We start from the raw sequence: 22,964 nt of genomic DNA on the forward strand, positions 1-22,964 counted from the left end.
TTTTAGGGGTAGTGTAGAGGGTGAGAACGGAAGGGGTGCGCTAACGACGTCACCGTGTCGAGTGAGTCACGGCTTCTAAATTGATCCCCCACCATGGTTACTCTTCCTCCTGTTCCTCTTGCTTTACTCCATCTATTCCAGCTTTTTCTTTCTTTCTCTCTCATCGTCCAGTCGCTCGTTCTATCCTTCTCCTACCATCCATCTCGTTTTGCTTCATCTCCATCAACGAAGCGAAGCACGTTGATTTAATTCCCAATGCAACGTGCCCCTCTGATTTACGCGACGAGAAAATATGCCAGGCCAAGAGGGAATGATCGTGCCTGAGGTCGTTCTCCACGTAACGTGCCTTCAACTTATGACGACACTCGTTCAATAATTTCGCAAGGTTACGGGAACTGTCGATACCATTCCGACCATGTTTCGCAAGAGTAATCGATCTCGTGATTCCGGCATGCGGTCAGCTCGGTCATAAGACAACGTTCCGTCCACAATATTTCCGGCTTCTTCAGCTCGTTCATAGTAAGTTATTTAACATATTCTTGCGCGACGGCTTTAACCGAGACGAGATAAGATTAAATCATCGATGATATTGCGTGACGGCATATACCGTGATCGTTGTCTCGTTATCAGGTAATGCGATAATTGAGAATAGGCTACAGGTTGGATGAGATTCTTGGACATTTTACGTACTAATCCCTATATACTTACTCGTTAGTGTTCCTGACACGAGATATCTTAAGCTTTTGTTTCCGATTCGATGAAGGATGATTGTTAAGTTATAAACTACATTTGCAATGCAAATGTCTCGCCAGTGCATACGAAATAAGGTTTATTTGATCGAAATCTTTAGTTGCAAGACTCACGAAAAGCCAAGGTGGTGCTTAACGCGTTGAGAATGATTTAAGGGGTTAGCTATCGTTGAATTTATAACTGGATCACAAGTTGAATCGAATCGAGATGTAGCCTAAAGTATATGACTTGATAGGTGGACATTGCACGAAAGCTGCTAATTTAAAACAACTGTCGAATATATTCCAACGACCGTTCTTTTAATCCCTTATGACTTCTTTAATACTGGGTATTATTGTACAGGTATATATGTATAAGTGAGTTTTAATCGTTCATTGCTGAAAGATCGTGTGGAATAATGAAATGTTAAGTTGTTACTAATTTCCAATTCGAAGAATTAAGATAGAAGTTTGAGTTTAATACAAATGACGTGTGAATACACGTGGCAATTTTCATAAGGAGCTTTTATCATAAGGAGAATAATATAGTTGATCGAATAAAAGAGCCCTATATCTCTATCCACGAGATCGACGTTATATTTTTACCAACTCTATATTTTCTCTTAGCAGTACTTGAAACTTTCCATCAATTTTCATCCTCAATGCTCATTTCGCGGCTTATTCAGAAGAGGAGATATTTTACAAAATTCGCATTAAATTGAGAACATTTCATAGGCTCTCGAGGAAGTAAAATTTCCCATTAGCCCGGTTTTTTTGGAATCTAGCGAAAGAAGGACGAGCGGAGCGTGCGTGTACAAGACATTTCCTCTTTCCCGTTTGTCTGGAACACAATTCACGGATCCCGACTTTTCTTCACGCTTCTTCTTCTTCCACGGTTAAGTTACCGTTTCAATGTAACTCTTGTGTTTTCTTTTGACCCATCCGCGCGTCGGCTGTTTCCTCATTAAGAAATGGGAAGTTCTTACGAGAGGCCGGAATGAAACGAACGAGCGTCACAGCGGCGAACGAACCAAGCACACGACCACTCGTAACAATATGGCGAAATGAATATCACGGAAATATCGGGGAACGGTTGGACGACCAGAGGAATCCATTATCGAGCCTTGATATCTTCCCCTTCTTCCATTTGTCCGACCAGGTTCTTTATTTCTTTTCCCGATGATGCTTTATTAGCGTCTCGTTTCCACCGAGATGAATAGCTTTTCCTGTGGTTGGTTGCGCGACGCTGCGCCGAGGGGATGAAAATCGTCGCCAGCTCGCGAATTCAATGGCCGTGAGTTACCTCTCCCCGGTAATTCCTTCTGTTCGCGGATTAAGCGATCGTCGATCGTCGAAATTGCATTTTTGCGATAGAAAGATTCCGCGGTCCCAAGTTCGTAAACGACCACTCTGACATTTTCTATCGACGTCCCTGCAAAAGGTCACCGAATGTGGAGCAACTTTTGAGCGGACCGATCGAGCGTCCTCGTGGGAGCCGCGAGAGCTTGCCTCTATTATACACGGTGACATGAAAATAAATAAACAATATTTACTATGGTATTCTATTCTTCTTAAGAATGGAGGATATTGATTTATTCGAAACACTGAGCGCAGTAGCATCGTCTCATGCAGATACTGTCGGTGAAAAAGATGTAGTGAGATCATAAAACTAGCCAAGCGTTCAAGTTTACGTGTTTCGAGAGACGAAATGGTAGTTTGAAATATGTATAGAAAGATAAGGAGCTCAAGATCTCACTGAAAACTAAACAGATTCAATTTAAGATTATTTTTTTCTTCGTGGTATATTTTTAAAAATTGCGTGTACTATAACTTGGAAAGCGGGTTTTAAAAAAATCTTATATAGTATGATCTTGATATTTCTTTCTACAATATACAGATTTAACGTTATAAAGTTATAATACCAATTGATATCGCCGATTAATCGTTTAATTCACGAGTAAGTATTCAACTAATTTCGTGAGCCATTATATATCAAAGCTTACTTATTTCGATGTCACCCTGTATACGCGTGTCGTATACACACATTTTTGCACGGCGTGGAGCTTGACAGGCGCGAAATCGACGGTCTGGAACGAAAAACTCGCTTCATTGAATTAGCAGCGACGGAAGCGTCGTGCTCGTTGGTGCTGTGAAATTAATTAGGCAGTCATCGGCGCGGAACGTTTTTCGATTGATCTTTTGCTACGAGGATCGAACCGTTTTTGAGGATAAAATGGTTTTTGGAACGAGTAGATTGGATCGAGGCCAGGTCATTTTCCGACTTCTTCGTCGGGATTACGTTGGAATTGAATTTCATGTCTTACGTAGCGTTTCAAGGTCTCTTCCAAATGCCATACGATAATATAGCTTAGGCTACGTTATTTTATTGATAATATGTGGCCGTTCAAAGAGTTACATAAGTCAAGAAATATCCTTCGATCGCTTTTGTTTTTTCAAGTTCAAATCAAGTTGAAGTCGTGGCGCATTGATGTCTGGTCGGTGACGGTCTCGTTCTACCGTATCTTCCTTGTAATATATGTTATATCGGTGCATATAAAGTGTCATTTCTTTAAAATATTATATATTTAATGTACACTTTTCTAATGACTAACTATTTTCTTTATCGCAGATTTATAAAAAATTTTTAAAACGAAATCCCCATAGTGGCTTCGTTACAGTTTCTTCTAAAATAATTTACGGATTACAAAATTGTTAGCAATTATTATAACACGTTTTCTACGCTCAAAGTTGTATAACAAAGTCGTAGAAGTATTCTAATTGTTGACGGCTGGTAATAAGATTTTGATTTTTCTATTATAAATCTTTCTAATATGGAGTATATGTGCTTTATAGCGAATTTCTTTTTTTTTCTTTTTAGTGTGATGCTCCATGTAGATTTAATGATTCTTCAAATGCAAATTATATGAATTTATCATACATATTGTGCTTCAGACATTTTATTATTAACCATGCCTGGTAGCCAACTATGTTTCTACATGAACTATATTTTTCAAAATTACTTGTGCGATGTGAAATATTTAATATGAAAAATATTTTTAAATTAGACGTAACTTTGACTTGTTCGCCTTTTACTCAGTTTTTTAGTTATTTATCATTGTCGGCCAATTGTCGTTATCACAACAAATTCATTTGGAACTGATATTTTACAACTTTCTTTGTACGTACGCGACGTGTCGTTATGACTGTCTCGCCTTAGTTGAAAAATTGTCCGAAATCGTCCTTCATCTTTTTATTTTATGAATTTTCGAAATTATAATATTCATATTTTAATCTTCTTATCAAATTATCCAAAAATTTCGAACTGTTGCGTCCAAAGTTATAATTGTTCTTGTTAGAACTATAAAATATGAAGTATTTCTGCAGTGAGGTACCCTATTTGTTACTTAATTTTGTTTTAATTATTTCCGAAAGTTTTCTAGTAATCTTCTGGCATACAAATGCCAGATTTATCTGTTAGCAAGTGTCAATTTATTTAAAACGTTTGTTATATTAATAAAATTATATTTCTCCGTCATTTAAACTCTGCTTTTATTTATTTTCATAGTTGGGTCATGCACTTCCTCGGTATAATGTTAAAGGGTTATATATAAGTTTACTATTGCAGAGTTAATTTATTCCACGCTATTTTTTCAATTTCCTATTTATAAATTATTTATTTATAAATTAAAGATCTTCACATTCTAACACATAGTTAATCCAAACTACTTTCGGTTCAAAATCCTTAATAACGATTGTCATAGCATTGATTTAGAAAAGTATCGAATATTACACGAGTATGTGTCGTAGCAGATTGGATATTGTTGAAGAAGCAATTATCTAAGAAAGATTGTAAAAGGGACAAGTATTTCGTCCGAACTCACAATTGTTTCACATCGAGGCTCTAGAACTTGAAATTCAGCGGAGTTCGCGAACTCGATAAATTATTATATGCATACTGTTAACAATTCACTTAGCCTCTCGTGCAAGAAAAGAACGTAATATCACGATTACACTACAAAACAAAGTTACAAATCTACTCGTTCGTTCAACGTGAAAAAATACTCTACAGAAAGTAATCAAATAATCGTGAATTCATTATATATATATCTTAGCTATTACCTACACACGAATTCACACCAGTACGAACCACAAACCCCTGGCTACTTTGCATAATTCTATTTTATATCTCACGATTGCTCTACTTAGATAACGTTTTTCGTACGCGATGGAGAATCATACAAATCTAACGAAAACATCGCTTGGAAGCATATCGTTTCAAAGCCTAGAATTTACTGCATGAATTTTCATGGTATAAATAAATCTGCCAGAGAACAACTTACTATGTAATCCTGTAACAAATCTTCCATTAGCGACTTTGACAATCCTTCAATCTCTGAATTCGCCAAAAGTCGATTCAAACATGGTCGAGTAAAACGAAACAGCCACCGATCGACTGTCCGACATGATACTATTCCATTCTACTGTGTTCGCAGTGACTCGCTCAGAAATTGTCGCTCGCTCAATCTTTCCACACGATTGTTTGTCACAGTGAATAGTATAATAACAGGAAATGTAATCAAAATCGAAAAATGACTGAAATTTGCAAAATGGCAGATAAAATATTATTTTCAAAGATGGATAATAATTATAAGATGTATAATTTCATTAAAAATATGCAATTGCTAAAATTTCTACTTTGATGTATTCTTATGAAATGAAGTTTTGGTACAAAATAATTTTATGAAATTTCATGCACGAAATTAACCCTCGCTTTCTCTTAATACTAATTTTCAAATGTACTGCAAACAGTATCGATGTACTGTTGCTCTGATCCTGTTCTATTCAATGAATATCTGTGTATCTTTGTACTGGTAGATGGACAACAATCTTTGAAGTCCATAAACAGCAGACAACATCATTGCGTGCAAACCTTAATATCGTTGATCTGATACTACCGTTAAGTTGTAGACACAACAACTTTAACTGGTGATCGCGTGTCGTTCTCCTCGATTCGTTACGCTGGATTCCCATTCACGACGCGGTATAAATCCGCGCGTGTCGACTCGACGGATCGCCTTTTATCCAAATTGAAACCTTAGCGAGCAGACCGAACGACTACGGTCATTTTCCACTTCGATCGACACAGTGGTCAGTGAACTGGCGCGTACACACACGATAATACAGACGAAAGAAGCATCTATGCGATGTGTAAGAGAGTTGGGTTCGGTTTCGATCGAAGGGCGAGGTTGTCGCCGACGAATCTCGATGAACAATCCAAAGCGGGTGGCAACCGACCAGGAAATAACCAATGCCAGGTCAGACATCCAATGTTGGTGCGTGATCGATTCTTGGCTTGTAGCATCCCGTTGATTAAGCGACGAGTGCCACGGATGCTTACTTAGTCCGGATCGATTCCTCGTGAAATGATTCTGCGACACGTGCGCGATTCACGTCAGTCGAAATCGGCTTCTTGGCCACGTGCTATCGCTGGCTTTCGAGATGATAGAGCTGATGGAATGGACTGGTCCATTATAGTGAGACCATTTTGGATTATTAATGTATTTGTTGTGTTGACTCTAAGTATTAGAACATCTACGTACTTCTTATACATTTATTAGACATTTATTGGGGAATTAAAAAATGTCATCAATACTCCATTTGACTATGTTAGTCAACTATGTTAACTATGTAAGTGACCACTTCCAAGTTAAGAACGCCATCAGGTACGACGCGTACCGAGACACGTGAGTGACGTGTACTGGAATGTTACCTAGTGGCCATAGCAAACAATAAACCCTGAATGAAGCACTCTAAGTCGGACAAGCATAACGGGAGTATAAAGCAGGAAACGAAAATTCTAAAGCCATGGCGGCTATTGTTGGGAAATGTTAATGAAAAGCTACTGCTGCTAGGTTAGTCGGAACTTCACGAATGGATAGGTATAAACGAAAATAGAAATAAATGTATAAATATATAAACGAATAAATACATAAAACGATAAGGAAGATGTATAAAGAAGATATGTAAATGAAGTAAATTCTGTCTTTTTTTTCCTTACCTATTGACTTTTGACGATCAGATACTGTTTGTGCCTTGAAAATGTCGCAACCCCGTGCTTCGTTTGCACAATTGCGAACACCTGTCCTCGTAGCGTTATACGTTTATTGCACCGTTGTTTCTCCGCTCCACTTTCGGAAGTTACGACAGTTCGTGACGCGGTTGCAGCGCAATACGATCGTTTCTCGAGAAAATCGAGAAGTTCCGTGTGGTTACGCTGTTACTCTTTTCTTATCCTTCGAAGTAAGCTCCTAGTGCCATACGGTGTTGGAGTTTATCTTCTAAAGGATTATGGACATTAGCAAACTGTTCCACGACGAAACATCTTCACCCAAACATTGTAACGCGCGAAGCTGTTGATTTATAACATCGACGAGGACACGTAATATTTTCGGAGTATTTTTACGCGAACTCGGGATTCCGTGTAATGCGTTACAATGTCCCAAAATGATTCATGTTGACCGTAAATATTGTAATTTCTAAATGGATGTTACATCCTCATTCCGCTCGATCATCGAGGAAATGGAGTCGAAGAAAAATGTCCACATTTCTATCGCGCTATCGAATGTTGGTAGACGCATTACGAGTAACTTTATCGCCGTCGGAGCTGATACGATAAACGCGGGTGATAACTCGATGATTTGCTGATACTTTGTTCCCTACGATTTTGCTATCTCGCACAACTGCGCTATAATAACTCTTTTGAATTTCGTAGCGACGTGCTTCTTTCCTTTCATCGAGTTCTTCGATGTACAATCGGATGTCGTTGAAACGTTTGCACACCACGTTGGGGATTATTGAGGTGGGTTTGGACGAGGACTACCTAGCGTTGACCCGAAATTTCACAATCATCGAGAAATTCTGCTAACGCGATAATTTGACTGATAATGTGCATGCGTTTGTGTCTTAGAGCAGTGATACTAAGTCCCTGTGCTATAGACTGTGATCGATTTGCTGGATTGTTCGGTTTCGTGATATAGAACATAGAAGATGATGGAATTGGCGATACAATTAATCGAACCTACCTTATCGTTGCGAGATTGTCCGTATTGCCATGCTTTGCTATGATGTTCGAACCAATGGTGGAATCTTGCAGAAGAATGTTGCGTTCTTGTTGAAGATTGGATGTCCTTCAAGGTGTGCCCTTCAAGTTGCTGCGTTGACCACCGCAACTTGGTGATCCTTCGTATCGTTGTGCTATGTAAATGTTCCGCTTCTCATTGGAATGCGTGAATGCTGTAGTCCGCGTGGAATCACTCAGTTTGAATGTTTGTTGCTCTAAGTGTGCCACAGAAAACGTCTACGGGGGTGCACGGTTCATTAACATCCAGTTCGAAGGACGAGTAACAAAGTTTGTTGAGGCGATCGTGACGAGACAACCCACGACGAGTGACTTGATCAACGTAGATCGTAATTCTTGGTTACGATTTATCATATCGGCGTCATGTTTCACGGTAAAGTTTCCCAAGCTCGTTGCGGCGATAGAGATAATTATTCGAGTGAAAGACGATGTTAACTAACTTCGATAAAATTGCGATTAAAGCGAAACACATACTATTTTGTTTATTTAGAAGTTTCTCTTTGCATGCTATTTTATTTGCGTTAATAAATCGCGTGATATTCATATTTGCAAGAATTAAAGCTGAAATTATTTGTCTTTATTAGTTTGTGATTCGGCGATTAAAGAATTAGCATCTACGTCTGCTAATATATCGCAATTTGAATTTGGAATTCTATAGAGCTTTCATTTGATGGTCGTTGTAAATTGGAATGAAAAATCCTACTTAAGCTTTCAAAATGGTGGTAGAAACGATTGGCTGTTATTATGCGTATATTCGATACCGAGTTTCATGGTTGGGATTAGAGTATCTCCTGTTATCAATTTAATATCTGGATTTAAATTTGCTCTTCCATAGGGGAGCACAGAATATGAGAAGAGATTAGAGCGACCAGGGCTTGTAAAGGAAGTGGAATAATTCAGATAACTGTTACGAAAATTTTATTACTATTGAGACCATTATTGAATATGTATTGTTATAAATTAATTATTAAGTTACTTCGGTAAAATATTTATTAAGCTTATTTTCACATGTCAATCTGCTTACTACCGTCATTTGTAACCTTTGAAGCTAGTTGCTAATAATAATCGTAATATTTGTAATTAATATCAGCAGCTTTAATATCGTTAATGTCGCTCAGAAATTTCTGCCGATATTTTATGGTATAGCGTGTACAAGAGATTAGGTCAACTAGAGTTCGCCAATGATTGATGTTTCGCGCGGTGCTTATTTAACCCTCGAAGGCCGAAAATATTTGTCAAGTACGGAACGGAAACAGGGTCATTTGTGGCGCTTAATGACATTCCTACTTTTATAAGAGAACTCTTATCGTAAATTCTAATATTTCTCATTTGATATTTTCTATACGCTGCTGATACTTACAAATATCCGAACATCTTATCCTGTGATTTTATAATTAATACAAACGAATTGTTAAAAATACGTAAAAGTTCGAATGTTTCTCAGTGGTAGTATATTTTCCTATATTTAATGAATACGCTGTCAATATTTTACGACTTTAATAATACAACAAAATAATTCATAATTCATGTAACAAATTCACATGAAAGAGTCTTGATCCAAGATTTTATTGATTTTCGTCAAATAAAAAATTAATAGGTACGTGGAAGAGTTTGGGACGAATACAGAGAGGAACCTCTCGTGTTTCTCGAAGTCATATACATATAAGGATGGATATTAAATCTTACAAGAGTTCCTTCCAGGAAGGTCGTGATTATTCCCTTTCAAAGTTAAATTAAATTAGATTCAGCATCTTATTTTTCTTAACTACCTTACTCTTTTATTCTTTTATTTTCCTCGATCAATATCTACCAACTCATTCAACCTTCTGTACTCCTAATTGAAAGAATTGTTTAAGGTAAATCTCGCATTATAGGGGGTTACGTCTTAGTGAGTATAAGTTTCAAATATTATAAAAGGGTCTCTTTATGTATATATTAAATATACTCCACTATTCTACAACTCATAATAATTAAGCTCGCTGAAACACTGGCTAAAGCTCTTGTAAGACTCTCTCGCAAAACCCTGACCTCGCTGCTTCTTTCACACCGTCTCTTCGACCTCTGACGCCTTCACGGATGATTTTACGTCTCAACTTAGACTAACTCTTTGTAAACGAGGCATAGCCATTTCTAGAAAGCTCGTAACTTCGTCAGTCCAAAACAACGTTCTGCGTGATCAAATACCGTCTATCAAGATCGTATTGCAATTTTTAATACTTCTTCTTTGTAATTTCGTTATTATTATGACTATTATATAGTAGAAGTTGCGATGGAAATATAATATAGGAAATTACGCAATAATTTAACGATGTAAATTATGTATTCCTTAATCGACGAGTTACAGATTGATTATATACTCCTCTTTTGTAATTTTACAATTTTACATTGTAATTAACAAAATTTCATTTTAATATCGCCCTTGTTCGCATTATGCAAAATATCGGAATATCTTGAGACTCGTAACATTTCTCTTGTACCTAACATTAGTTTAATTAGTTTTTGAAAATAAAGTTCTCAGAATCTCCTTTCACAGCTACGATACTGAAAAAATCTAATCCCGTATCATAAATTGTTTAAAAAAAGAGAAACTTCAAACTCCGAATGAAATATTGCGTTAACGACAACGTAGTCCTCTAATGGGTTAAACAGCGATTCCCTGGTTAAAGACCGCGCTTCATCCAACCCGTCATTCGTTGCTATAATTAATTACGAGATAATCTGACCGTCGATAAAAGGAACGCGACGTTGAAGCTCGCAATCCCGCGTTATCGTCCCGTAAGATCGCTTGGGCGGAAAAGAGGAGGCCCTGTCAGCCTACATCTATGTAGGCTGTCTACATGTTGTGTGTCGTTATCACTATCAATAGCACCGATACACTTCCGCCGTGGTGTGCGAGAGGGGAAACACGTAGGTGGTGAGTGCACGCGCGTCGCAATAAACCACGCCTTATCGCCTTACGCTTGAAACTTCTTGAGCCACGTTCACGTGGTTTGTTGAACCACGCAGGTTCATTGGCTCTGTGGTTAGAAAATACGCGAGCACGTGACGCACACAGTTTTTTACACTGCGTTCGGCCAAATGACGTATAACATATAAGTTGACACGTGATGATTTTTTATGAAAAAATAAGAATAAGATCGTTTCTCGAATATTTGTTCGTAGGACGGTTCGTTTTCGAGAAAGTCCAGTTGGAATATTGATCAAGTACAAACGTACTTTTAATTTTTCACTTGAGGGGCATAATTCAGTTTGAGCGACAAACGACTCAAGTACCAGAAGAAGCGAAGAATTTTAATATAAAAGCAATCGATATTGCAGACTGTAGAATAGCGAGAGAATTAGAAGACGGTACATTGAGAGAGATTGTTGGATGAGAGTGTGGGGAATGGGGTGAAAAAATGCGACATTCTCGGATCGAGTGGCGCGAGGGCTGATGCAATTCTGAGTGTGACATCCGGAAAACGCTGATCGAGCACAGAATGGACTGCAGAGTAGTGGAAGTGGGTCGTTCTTGTCAACGCGATCGTTAGAATTCGATTAATCGCGCATATCAACTTTGATTTGGATTCTTTTAATTCGTTTTGAATTAAGTTGAAGAGATTTGCAGACTGGTTTTTGTCTTAGTTTATTCAAAGTTGCGGGATATTTTATTGGTGAGTTATTTTCTACCTAACTACCCCTTTAATACGTATTATTTTATAATTTATCGTGTTACTAGAAGATGGTTAAAAGCCATCATTCGTTAGGATATAAGTATTTGTATGTTTAGTTTTCCGTTTATTATGATTTCGAAAGATACAGTGCTATTCTGACTAAGTATAAATCTTTCTGTCCCTTAAGCATAGTAAAAGAGATCAGAGTTGAAGTATATTTGAACTTTTCTTGGTCCTCTGTTAATTTAATTCTTTATTCTCCTATTATATCGGTAATATCCTTTGGAACTTCTTTTCTCACAATGTCACTATATTTTTGTTTTATCAAATATTTACACCTCTAACTCTTCCGGTTGTATTTTCTGGTAGCATTGGTCTCCACAATATTACAATGCCGGTTAATACCCGGGTATTAAAAGAAAAAGAAAAGAATTAACGAAGATTTATTTCAGCTATAAATATAAATACGTAGTGTATAAATACATGGAAATATACGTTTCTTAATTTTTGCACAAATAATATTCTTATTTCAATAATAAAACGTTCGTACAATGCTGTATGAAATAAATTTATCAAATGAAACGAGGCAAACTTTTCTCGAATTATCAAGAATCGATATTTCCTTCTTGAAACTCGCAATCTCTCCTTCACGATATTATTCGCAAATCAAATATAAACGTCAAAAAGTCTAACTCGATTCCATCGATAATTTACAATCATCATCTCCACCAAAATGTCAAACCTTCTTGCCCTATATTCCCGGAATATATCGAATTTTCCATAATTCCCGGAAAGTCCAATATTGCTTGAATAAATCGAGCAACTTGAATTTCCCGTTCAACGTACAATTTTAGTTCCCTTTTACCAGAGTTTATTGGTTTCGAGTAACGTAGTCGACAAATCAGAGAGTTTGCGTGATTCAACGTTTCGAGACGTAGGCACCGGCTAGAGATAAGAAATACTTTCCTTTTGCTGGTCTTCGGGGAGATGCGCCGGCTGCAGACGCCCCTTCGTCAGATAGAAGTGTCTAGACGTCTGACCAAATACGCTCGCTTCTCCTGCCAAGAGCTGAAGCTGAGCTGAACCGAGAGCCAGGCGAACAGCGATGAGACGCTTTAAAAGATAATTCGCGCTAGTTTGATGAACCGTGTGGGTGAAAACAGGCTTTTTCTCTCTTTGGATCAACTTTGAAAAAACTTGGCTTCGATTCCCATGTTTTACGTAATTTAAAATACATGTACCAATGCTCGAATACACATTGATACTTGTTTATTTCTAGGGAATGTAATTTAAGTACTAAATCAGAAATTAAGTAATTTTTATTGCTGACACAACGTTTTGTTTTTGAATTTAGAAAATTCTTTAGTCTCAGATTTCGTAATTTAAATTATTTCTATTATAATTAAAAAAAGCTGTAGAAATATGAGGAGTTTGTTTGTTTCTTTTATTATTAATAGACTATTGGAGGAGAACGTTATGAATAAAGAACTGATTTCAAAAAATTATCTGTACGTGTCCAATGCTAAAAAGAATTTCATTTTTTAGAATGTTGTTTATTCTTGAATTATTCAGTGTTTTTTTTTGTTTTTGGAAAAGCTTGCTTACATTGGTTTCAATCAAGATTACAATTATAATTGGCGTTTAATTTCTGTCTGGTCTGTGAAGATTCTATAAAAGTAATTGTACAATTGTATAAGAGATGTCCTATCTCTGAAGGTATAATTTAAATTTCATTTAAATCTCATTTTCCTCGATTATTCGACATCCAAATCGCAATCACGAATTTTCAAAGCGGGCCGTGCTTCCGTTCTTTCCGCGACGTTAAGCTTTCGCACACAATTTCTTGAATGTAGATTGAATCGTTCAACGTAGAGTCTTCACGTCGTTGATAGAAAGATACACATTAATGCTCTCGTAATGTCAACACGCTTCATAAAACCAGGATACATTTGATGAAGTTTTGCCGAAGCCAAAGGTACATCAAAGATTAGCTATACTAATATTTAAATATTTTAGATTTTAATCCAATATCGTTCAACATTTTAATGAGATCACAGATGAAAAATATTTCTTTCCTTTTACGGAAGAACAATTAATTTCCATTTAATTTCGAGATTAAATATATTTCGCCTGATCTTCTTAAAACATATTAATGATATTAATATTCATATTACTATTAAAATACTTTTATTTAGGCAAAAAAGTCAATAAAAATTGACTTAATATATTCTTCTCGTACAGTCGTTTAATATTATTTAATATATCACGACAAGGAATATTTTTTAAGGTTCTGACTAAACTGCAAATCTAGAAAAATCCATATGTCCTTCAAAAATTGAATAAAACAACGGTTTTCGTAATATAGGATCGTAATGAAAACGTAATGAATTTCAAAATTACCCGTAAAAGATTGAAGATGTAGCTTTCCTTGTAGTTTTCAAATGATTTCCAACCGAATCGATGAATCACAGAGCAATAGAAGAAAATAAGAAGTGGTTACGAGCGTTGGCAACTTGAAAAGATTCTCGCGAGCGAACAATTCCAACGTCGACGCTTTAACACGAACAATTTCACGAAACATTGTTCACTGCAACCAGCGGAGACACGCAGCGAATACCAGTAATTTTCAGTGCAACGTCACCTTAATAAGTAGGCAAGGAAATAAAAAAGGGAAAAAGAAAGATAAAAAGAACACGATGAGACTTATCAAAAGGAAGGGTTTGTGTCGCGGCACGAAATCTTCGCATCGTTTCCACCTTAGAATTAATTATTCGAACGAAGTTACCTCCGGCCACGAACGCGGGTCAGCGTCGCTATTAAAACGCGAACACGTGTCGGTGTTCCTAACGAAGCCAATTTAAACGTTCGCCCTGCCATTATACCTTCAGCGAGAAGTAAATTTCTCGACAATTTTCTGAAATGAAAAGCGACTGGTAATTCGCTTATTCAAAAAGAAACTGCCGGTTATTCGAATGAAAAGCAAAAATTAGAAACGAAGGCGACGCAGAGTAGGAAGAAAAATGGTGAGAGAAAAGAAAGAGAAAATGAAATTTCAGAAACGGAGGGTGAGATCTCAGTTGAATGATCCTCGACCACCACCAAACTTTCGTGTTACTTACTTTCATCGTTTCAAAAGAAAGTTTCCGCATGTTACCATCCCAAAGACGCGCATTTAGTGAAAAAATGCAAAAACCCGGTCGCTCGTCCGATTAAATGGAAGATCATTCTTCTTCCGGCAAAGGTCAGAGGTTGAAAGTTCGGGCAAACGACCCGCGGAGGGATCAAAGACGTTCCCTATCGAGCGTCATTATATTAGGTTGCTGGGAAAATTCATAGTAAAAGATTTTACTAAAATTACATGTTTTTTCTATATATAACTTCACGAGAATATTTTTGAAAAATTTGCCCTCCTTTTCGGTAAAAGAATTCTTTCCAATAGCTTTCATAGGATTCTAGAATATTTAGTTTCTTGTTTATATTTTTCTATACTAGATATATTTGGTGGACGAAACAAATTATCCAATTTTCCACGAAGATTCAAAACTCCTTGGATATACGAGCTTCAACATTATCTCACCGAAGGAAAGACATCTGTTTTCTCAACGAATTTTGAATAGTCTTTCTTAATTTTTTCCATATTCAACCGACACAGTATTTATCGGAATATTTGATTATTTGATACGCTGCGAACTTATCAAACGATCTAATGGCACGTCAATTTCCTCGAAAATGGCTCCGTCTTTTTTCGCGTGTCGCGATACGTATCATTTTTCATGATTTTTTTGGACTGGTTACACGCAATATCATAGTAGCCCTTAAAAAGAGGGTTCCGTTTTTTCTTGCGTATCGCGAGACTATATTTTGCGACTCTCCTTTTTCCTTTTTTCGATTGGTAACACGCAATTGATATTGTTTCTGCGAACAGCCGTACCCTTGCGTTTCTGCGTTGTCGAAAGTGGTTAATTTTACACCATCTCGACGTGTCGTGTTACACGTCCCACCGATATCGGAAGGTTTTATTTTTGCTTCGAGCCACGCGTGAGATGGTAGCTTTTTCCGATATTGTACGAGTTCGTTTTTTAAATAAGATCCTTCGCCCTGATCGTTAAAGGGACTGTTTTTGGATCGGCTTCGTGGGATTGGGGCGATCTATCGAGGGATGAAATAATGTGGGTGGACTGCGAAGAAATTTATCGAGTTTCTGTTTAATTTCTCTCGGGGAAAGGGGAAGGAAAATAATGCGTTAATTAATTAATTTGCGTGCTTACTAGGATTTTATAGAATTGATTGTTTTGATGGAGACAATCATTTGGAAAATTATTTCTTACTGGGCATTCATTTTAGACAGAACTTTATATACATTATAGATTCGAAAGAGCAGTAATGCAACTGGAAAAATTAATATTTTAGAAATTGACAAATGAAAGGTATGTAAGTACAGTGAGAATGTACTTGACGATGTTCAAAGTAAAACAATTGTTAAAATGTTTAAAATTTTAAAAATTACTTGTAAAATGTGTTGGTCACACAGGGATGCTGATAAATACTTTTAACGTAGTATAATTAAAACATTATTAAATTGCTATAATTGTAGATAAGATATATTTCTACAATTACGTAATTGTTATATTGAAATATTTCTCAGATCGGTAAAGCTGTGATATAAATAACAGTCAAAGTAAAAGAATAAACTACTTGAAATTTTAATAAAGCGATAAACAATTTACGATAAATAAAAGTATTCGATGAATATTAAAAAAATTCCGTATATACACGGTAATCTTGTATTTCGAAATAACAATTAATCTTCGACCTTCTGCATATAATACAATAGAATATCCAACGTCAGCTCCCACACAGAGACAAGCGGAATAACCGAAACGACATAAATAATAAAACCGTTAAAAATAAAATTTCGTATTAAAAAGAATTTTTAATAAAAATATTCGTATTCCACGTGCATAGTTGGAAGCTACTGCACGATTCGAAATATCAAAAGCACAAACTGTATATACGAAGTCTCGGCGCGATTAAAACACGAAACTCCATCAAATATTCTGTTTGCCTTTGCTCGAGGTAACAAAAAATTTGCGAAATTAATATTGTCTCGCTTCTGTAGGACAGAATGGATGGAACGTACTAACTCGAGTCGAGTAAAGAGAGAGACGATTAATCAGATCATAAAGGAATCATGAATTATCGAGGCAACGGTATTCCATTGGGAAACCGATATTTAAATAGAACTACGTAAGTTGAATTGCAAATGGGGAAAAAGCTCTGAAAGCTGCCGATGCGATTGTAAACCGTGCACAGGGCTCGGTCATAAATATTCTCTGCATTATTAACTATCGTAAAGAAAGAGATAGAAGATAGTTGAGAGTGACGGGCTGATACAATCGTCTACGTGAATTTGCGAAAATTATAGGAAACACGTTATCGCATTTTCAGTCTGGTTTGATTGGGTCTGTAGTTGCGGATGGAGACATTAAATTTAATCAATAACCGTTGTTTGCATTTCTCGGCTATATTGAGGTGTTTTGAAGGCGAAACTGTTTGCACAGTCGCAAGATATTGGACAAAGATGGAAACTACAGGTGAGAGACCGAAGTAATTTTTGAAGAGAAATGAATTTATTTTTTGTAACTGTGGAAATGTTTTCTTTTTTAATTGTTCTTTTCTTTCTCGTTGAATATTCTATTGGGTTAATTTTAATTTGAAAAGGCTGGAATTTTTCTCTTCCATGTAAGTTTTGCTCCCTTCGTTTCAAATGTCATGGCTGGTATTTGTTTTTTATTTTTCCAGAAGTGTTAAAATATTTGGTTACGCATACTTTTTACCTTGCAAATAAAGTTATATTATATAGACCCTTCTGAAATAATAGCTAAACATTTGAAATTGTACGAAGGAAAATAAAAATGGCGAAAACTAAAATGATACAAAATTTCAGCCTTTCCAATTTCAAAACGGCGAACATATTTACTGAAAGGGTCATGATTCATCTGTGATATTCCTCAGACAAATATGAAAATAATCATCACCAACATTAACCAAAAATCATTTACAAAATCATTCCCAGCCTGCAACTGTATCTTATACCACGTACATACGAATCAAACCAAGTAGTCAAATAAATTCAATAATTAATTCAATCACGAATGAAGCCATTATAATTCACAGCAAGGATAATAAAACCTGTGTTGATTTGGAGAAAAAGTTTCCGGAATTAGTCGAAATATTTCGTTGAGTTCGCAAATACAAGCAAGACGAAGGGTAGTCAGGAAGTCATGAGACGGTGGCAGTGCGACAAGGAATGGCAAATATTTCAAGAACTCGCGGAGTTCTCGAATAGAAACGAAGGTCGAGCGCGGGGCTGACGACCCGAAGACGACCGGAGCCACGAAAATTCAACCTCGAACGAAATGCTAATCGATACGGAATTTCAATCTTCCCCGTTCGGCGTCTTCCCCTTTCTCTGTTCGCCACGCTTCCGTTTTATCGTTCGTTGACCGTTGTTCAGCTTTCATCCCCCAAAGAGTACGTTGCTACTGTTCACTGCGCGCTGCGGATAAGCTTGCAGCCTGTTCGAAATTGATTTGCTAGGACAACTCGTTCCTAGTTTCGTAGCTGTGGCTTTCTTGATTTGTTCCTCATAACATGTAGAAAATCATTGACAAATACGTTTTATATATAAAGTATTTAATAAAAATATAACGCAAATTTAATAAGAATGAAAACGCTTTGTACGAAATATTGCCAACAAAATTTGTTTAAATCTAATAAAAATATCTTTAATATATCTATTATTTCAAAAGGTGGTACTTTTTTCAATGTTGTATGGAAAAACATCCAATTTAAAGAAAAAGTTTGTCTTACATCCTTTGGTTTTCAAAACACGCTAAAAATATAATTTCGGCCTTCAATTACTTCCACTTAAATACGAACAGTTGCTAATAGAAAAATAGATGCTAACTACTTGGCCAAGAAAGAAATATATTTTATACAAATTTCGTTAAAATTGAAGTGTAGGTTACATATATGTATGTATAGCTTACAGGATTCGGAATTCTATAATTCCGTAGCTCTCTGTATACTACAACAGTCCAGCTGTATTCTTCGAAATGCTCGCAGAAATACAATTTTCACCGAACCGTAAAGCGATATTTTCAACCCTCTTTACAAAACAGAAATTGCATATTCCATAAGCCGCCTAGAATATTAAAACTACGTTGTTTCTTTCGCCTTTAATATTCCGTAAGTTCGCAAGATGCTATAACGCGCAAAGACACGTAGCTTTACATCGCCATAAATCTTCGAGTCTGGCACAATACCTTGCACGAATTCGACCGTGTATATTTCCTTTGGAGACAGAAGAGGAAAAAAACTCGTTAAAATTTCAAGAAAATCCGTGTCTGAACTAAAGAAGGCCAACAACCTGCCGCATTACACGACGTTCGTATCGTCTTCAAGGCGCAACAACGCGTCGCACGTGCATAAAACAGCTCAGCTGCATCCATAACACGCGCTACCGCGGATGCTTCGAAAAATATCGTGTAAGATTTATTTATAGCCTGTTCATACTTAATTTAACCCGGCCTCACGCCGCAGGGAGAACGTCCAAGTCGATAAAAATGATCCTAGAAATCCGTTATCGTCGATGTTCCAAGCTCGGCTCTGTATTTGCGCCATTGTGCTCCGCGTGTATCGATGGTTGGACACTGTGGACACGCTTCGACAGTTGCGCGATCGACAGACTTGCTGGAATTAAGTTCGCTATTGTTGCTTGGTCACGTTTTTTGCAAATGCGTTTTGCAACGAATCACAGTTTTTTCTGTATTCCGCTTTTCCAATATTTATCGATTATACCTTCTTGAATATTTATTGTACACGTGTATTACGTGTGCATTATTTATATAATATGTTTGATATTTTTTCACTATATTCAATATTTTTTGTTATTCGGTTATTTTGTGGTAAATACATTTTTGAAGTTTAATGATCTAAAATTTGCTACTTTCAACGATTTTAAATGGATGGTAATTTTGATTTACTGCTATTGATATTGTACGATAACTTTTAAGATTCGCACAGTTACAGTTAGTCGATCATATTATCAGGTTGATCAGAGATATAGAATATATCGAAATGTTAATGAGAAACTGTCGATAAGTTGTTTGACACGGCTGATTTTGACGATGGAAACGGATCAATGACAGAGGATAACTAATGCTCGTGTTCAACGTTCCTTTACGCTTGATACACGATTGGAAGATTGCGAGCAAGCTCGTCTAAAATTGCATCCAAACTCACGCTATTTTATTATCCCTAAATCCTACATTTTATACATACTCGCAATGCCATAAATCTTCATGCAATCCGCATTCGAATTCAATTCCATTTCAACTTTCACAGAGAAAAATTTATTTTAAAAATAAAATTCATTCTAAAAAATGTATGAATTATGGAATCCTTTAGAATAATACGAGAAAATAATTCTTTAAAAATTGCGACATTTAAAACATTTACATACAATTTCAACATACACAAAATTCTATCGCAGATTCACATTCTCCGATTGCTTCGAGCTTCACTGATCGACGGATCGGTAAATCAACAATCAATCGATAAAATCTCACAATGTTTCATCTAACACACATAATATATCCATGAGAGGTGTCTATACAGGTGTTGGATTACTTTCGTGAGCGTGCGTATGTACTTACATATCTTTTTATAACAGCCTGTATTTCCAGTTATTGAAATTTATTAATACGAAATTTACACGCAAATTAATTACAATGTTTTTCGTAAAGTAATAAACGAAAGGACAGAATCCCAATAGAATTCCGTACATTGACTGGCTTGACGTTGGTTCGCGTGTGGCGTGTAGGAAACATTTTCACGGCCTCGAATGGTATCGCGCGTAAATACACACGACGTGACGCTCGATCTAGGCCAGAAACGACGAGTACCTCTGACTAAACTGGGCCACAGTGCGTCGGCCTCGTGTCTAGAAATACCATTGCTGGTCGTTCGAAACGACCAAAAAGCATTCCCGATTAAAATTGCTCGGGACCAGCCATTCAGGAATTTACAAAACCGCAGTATCTCGATACGAATCTTTGTGAAAAATGTAGCAGAATGACAGAGTTTCTTCAGAAAAATCTTTCCTTCGTTAGTATAAGGTGTTTTAGAGTGGCGATCGATATTATGTTTATCTTTCGTGCAAGTATGACGACTGTGTATATGTACATTTCGAACTTTCGTAATTTAAAACATTGGAATATTGTTTTTGTTGTACTTAATAACTTGCATATTTTTCAATTCAGCTCCGGAGCTGGAAACTTTACAGCTAAAGCCTGGCTGAGAAATTTTTACAAAGTGTAATCTCTCCCTCGTGGTCTCAATTTCTGCGAAATGATTATGAGGCGTTCACAGAGATAATTTGAACAGCGTGATAACGAAATGTAATATGTCATACGACAGGAATAAATATTGTTTTTTTTTTTTTTTTTGATAACTGCTACGCAACTGGAATTGATTTATTATTCTATTCGCATCACTTTCATTACATTACGTTCATCGATATGAAAAAGGAATTTAAACAAATCGACGGAAACATGGAAATTAAATGTATCTATTGTTCGACAATTTGATTAGATTGGCAATAATCGTTTATCGCTTCATTAATGTCGATGATGAAGATATTCTAGTATTACATTGATATATAATACTAGATATAGTAATGTATAACGTATATAACGTATATAATAATATAATAATAGTAATAAGTTTCAGTGATATAATTTCGTCTGGCATTCTGCAATTCATACATTTCAAACTGTTCTTCACAGATTTTTCTTTTCTTCCCAATGTTTCCACATTTCTATTTCGCATTTTCCATCTTTAACGTTGCTTAACCTAATTAAAAAAACGAAAATTACGCTGGACGATCCCATTTTATATTATAACAAATTTTTCACTGCTGGTTCCTAGTTAAATACCAATTTCTCCTACATAAAAGATAATTTAAAACATTTTTGATATATCAATGATGAATCGATCAAAGAAAGAAAATGGAAAGAAAGGAGAGATAATGCAATTCTCGAATAAGTACGAAGAACGAATTCTCAATATCGGTCTATAAAATTTTCAATGTTCTAGGGTAAAAATAGAGCTAGATAAATTTTTACGGAAGCGAAACTGTCTCGCAAAAGTATCGTCGTAAAGTATCGCTGAAACTTCTGCTCGCAGCTTTCTTGCCACGTCACGTATTTGTTGTTTGAAACTTCGAATTGCGTTTAGCAGGGAAAAATGAATGGGAAAAGACATATCCGGGTGAGTTTCGAACTCCCTTTAAAACTTCCGCCATCTGACTTGTACCTTCGACCCTTCTGGGACAGACAAACATACAATACCCTTTAGAAAAGTTAGCTCGAAGAATGGATCTGAATTTTTACAATCTCTTGCCACGATTTTATAATTCTATCTCTCGGTTCAATTTTCTCGTTGTTGGATTTGAACGAAACATCGCCCGAATGGGATCAATTTCCAGTTTTCGATCAATGTATTTGCATAGAAATTTATTTGAATCATAATTTTGCTTTTTTAACCTCGCTATATACCTTTACATCTTTTGCCTTTAAACATACAATCGATATTCCATCTCCTCGGTATTATCATCAAACAAAAATAATCTCCCCATAATAATTCTATCAACATTCACCTCAAACGATCGACCAGAAGAAGCTAAAGCAATGCTCCGCGTACACCCCACAATAACAAAACCCTCTGCTGAAATTCTCCAAACTTTACACGAACGTACCCTCCACTACATTACCTTCCGCACAACACCATCAACTTTATCCGTGTAAATCTATAGGTTTTACGCCGCCGTTAATTTTAATGGCATCAATCAGTAAACAAGAAAGTATTATGTACAGAGTGGAAATTTTTATGCAAGCTGGTATTATTTAGGATATAATTAACAAAATTGAATTTCCATAGAAAATTGTTTGACCTACCAAGTATTGTATAAAATACTGTAATTTGGATATTCATTATTTCTTTGGAAAGTTTCATTAATAATTTAATATGGACCGATGAAGAAGAGATTACCTTTCTTTCAAGTTAACCTTAAGACTAGACTATTCTCACGAAGCGAATTGAGATTCTTAACACCTCGGTGTTAAGCGACGTCTCTGGCACATCATTGTAGGTTTTAGCACGGGAATCGCAAGGGGCGCCAGAGACGTTATTTGATGTCAAGAAATTAAACGAGCAACAGTCGCTCGAATTATCCATAATAATCCAATAAACAGTTTCTTCGGAGAACTTGCTTGTTAGATGAAATATTTTTGGTCACGTGTTATACTAATATTATTATTAGAACCTCTACGAAAATATCGATCTCATTCTCACGTATTTTTCAATCATTCACGTTAAATA

At 36.2% G+C, this 22,964-nt stretch overlaps 1 protein-coding gene across 4 annotated transcripts in view; it reads left to right on the top strand.

The window, feature by feature from the left end:
- The window catches only part of LOC122571583, a 49,182-nt gene that overhangs the window by 1,690 nt on the left and 24,528 nt on the right, over positions 1–22,964 (top strand). The gene's annotated exons all lie outside the window — the stretch shown is intronic.

This window comes from Bombus pyrosoma, linkage group LG10 (genome assembly GCF_014825855.1).
Source record: "Bombus pyrosoma isolate SC7728 linkage group LG10, ASM1482585v1, whole genome shotgun sequence".
Lineage (NCBI taxonomy): Eukaryota > Metazoa > Arthropoda > Insecta > Hymenoptera > Apidae > Bombus > Bombus pyrosoma.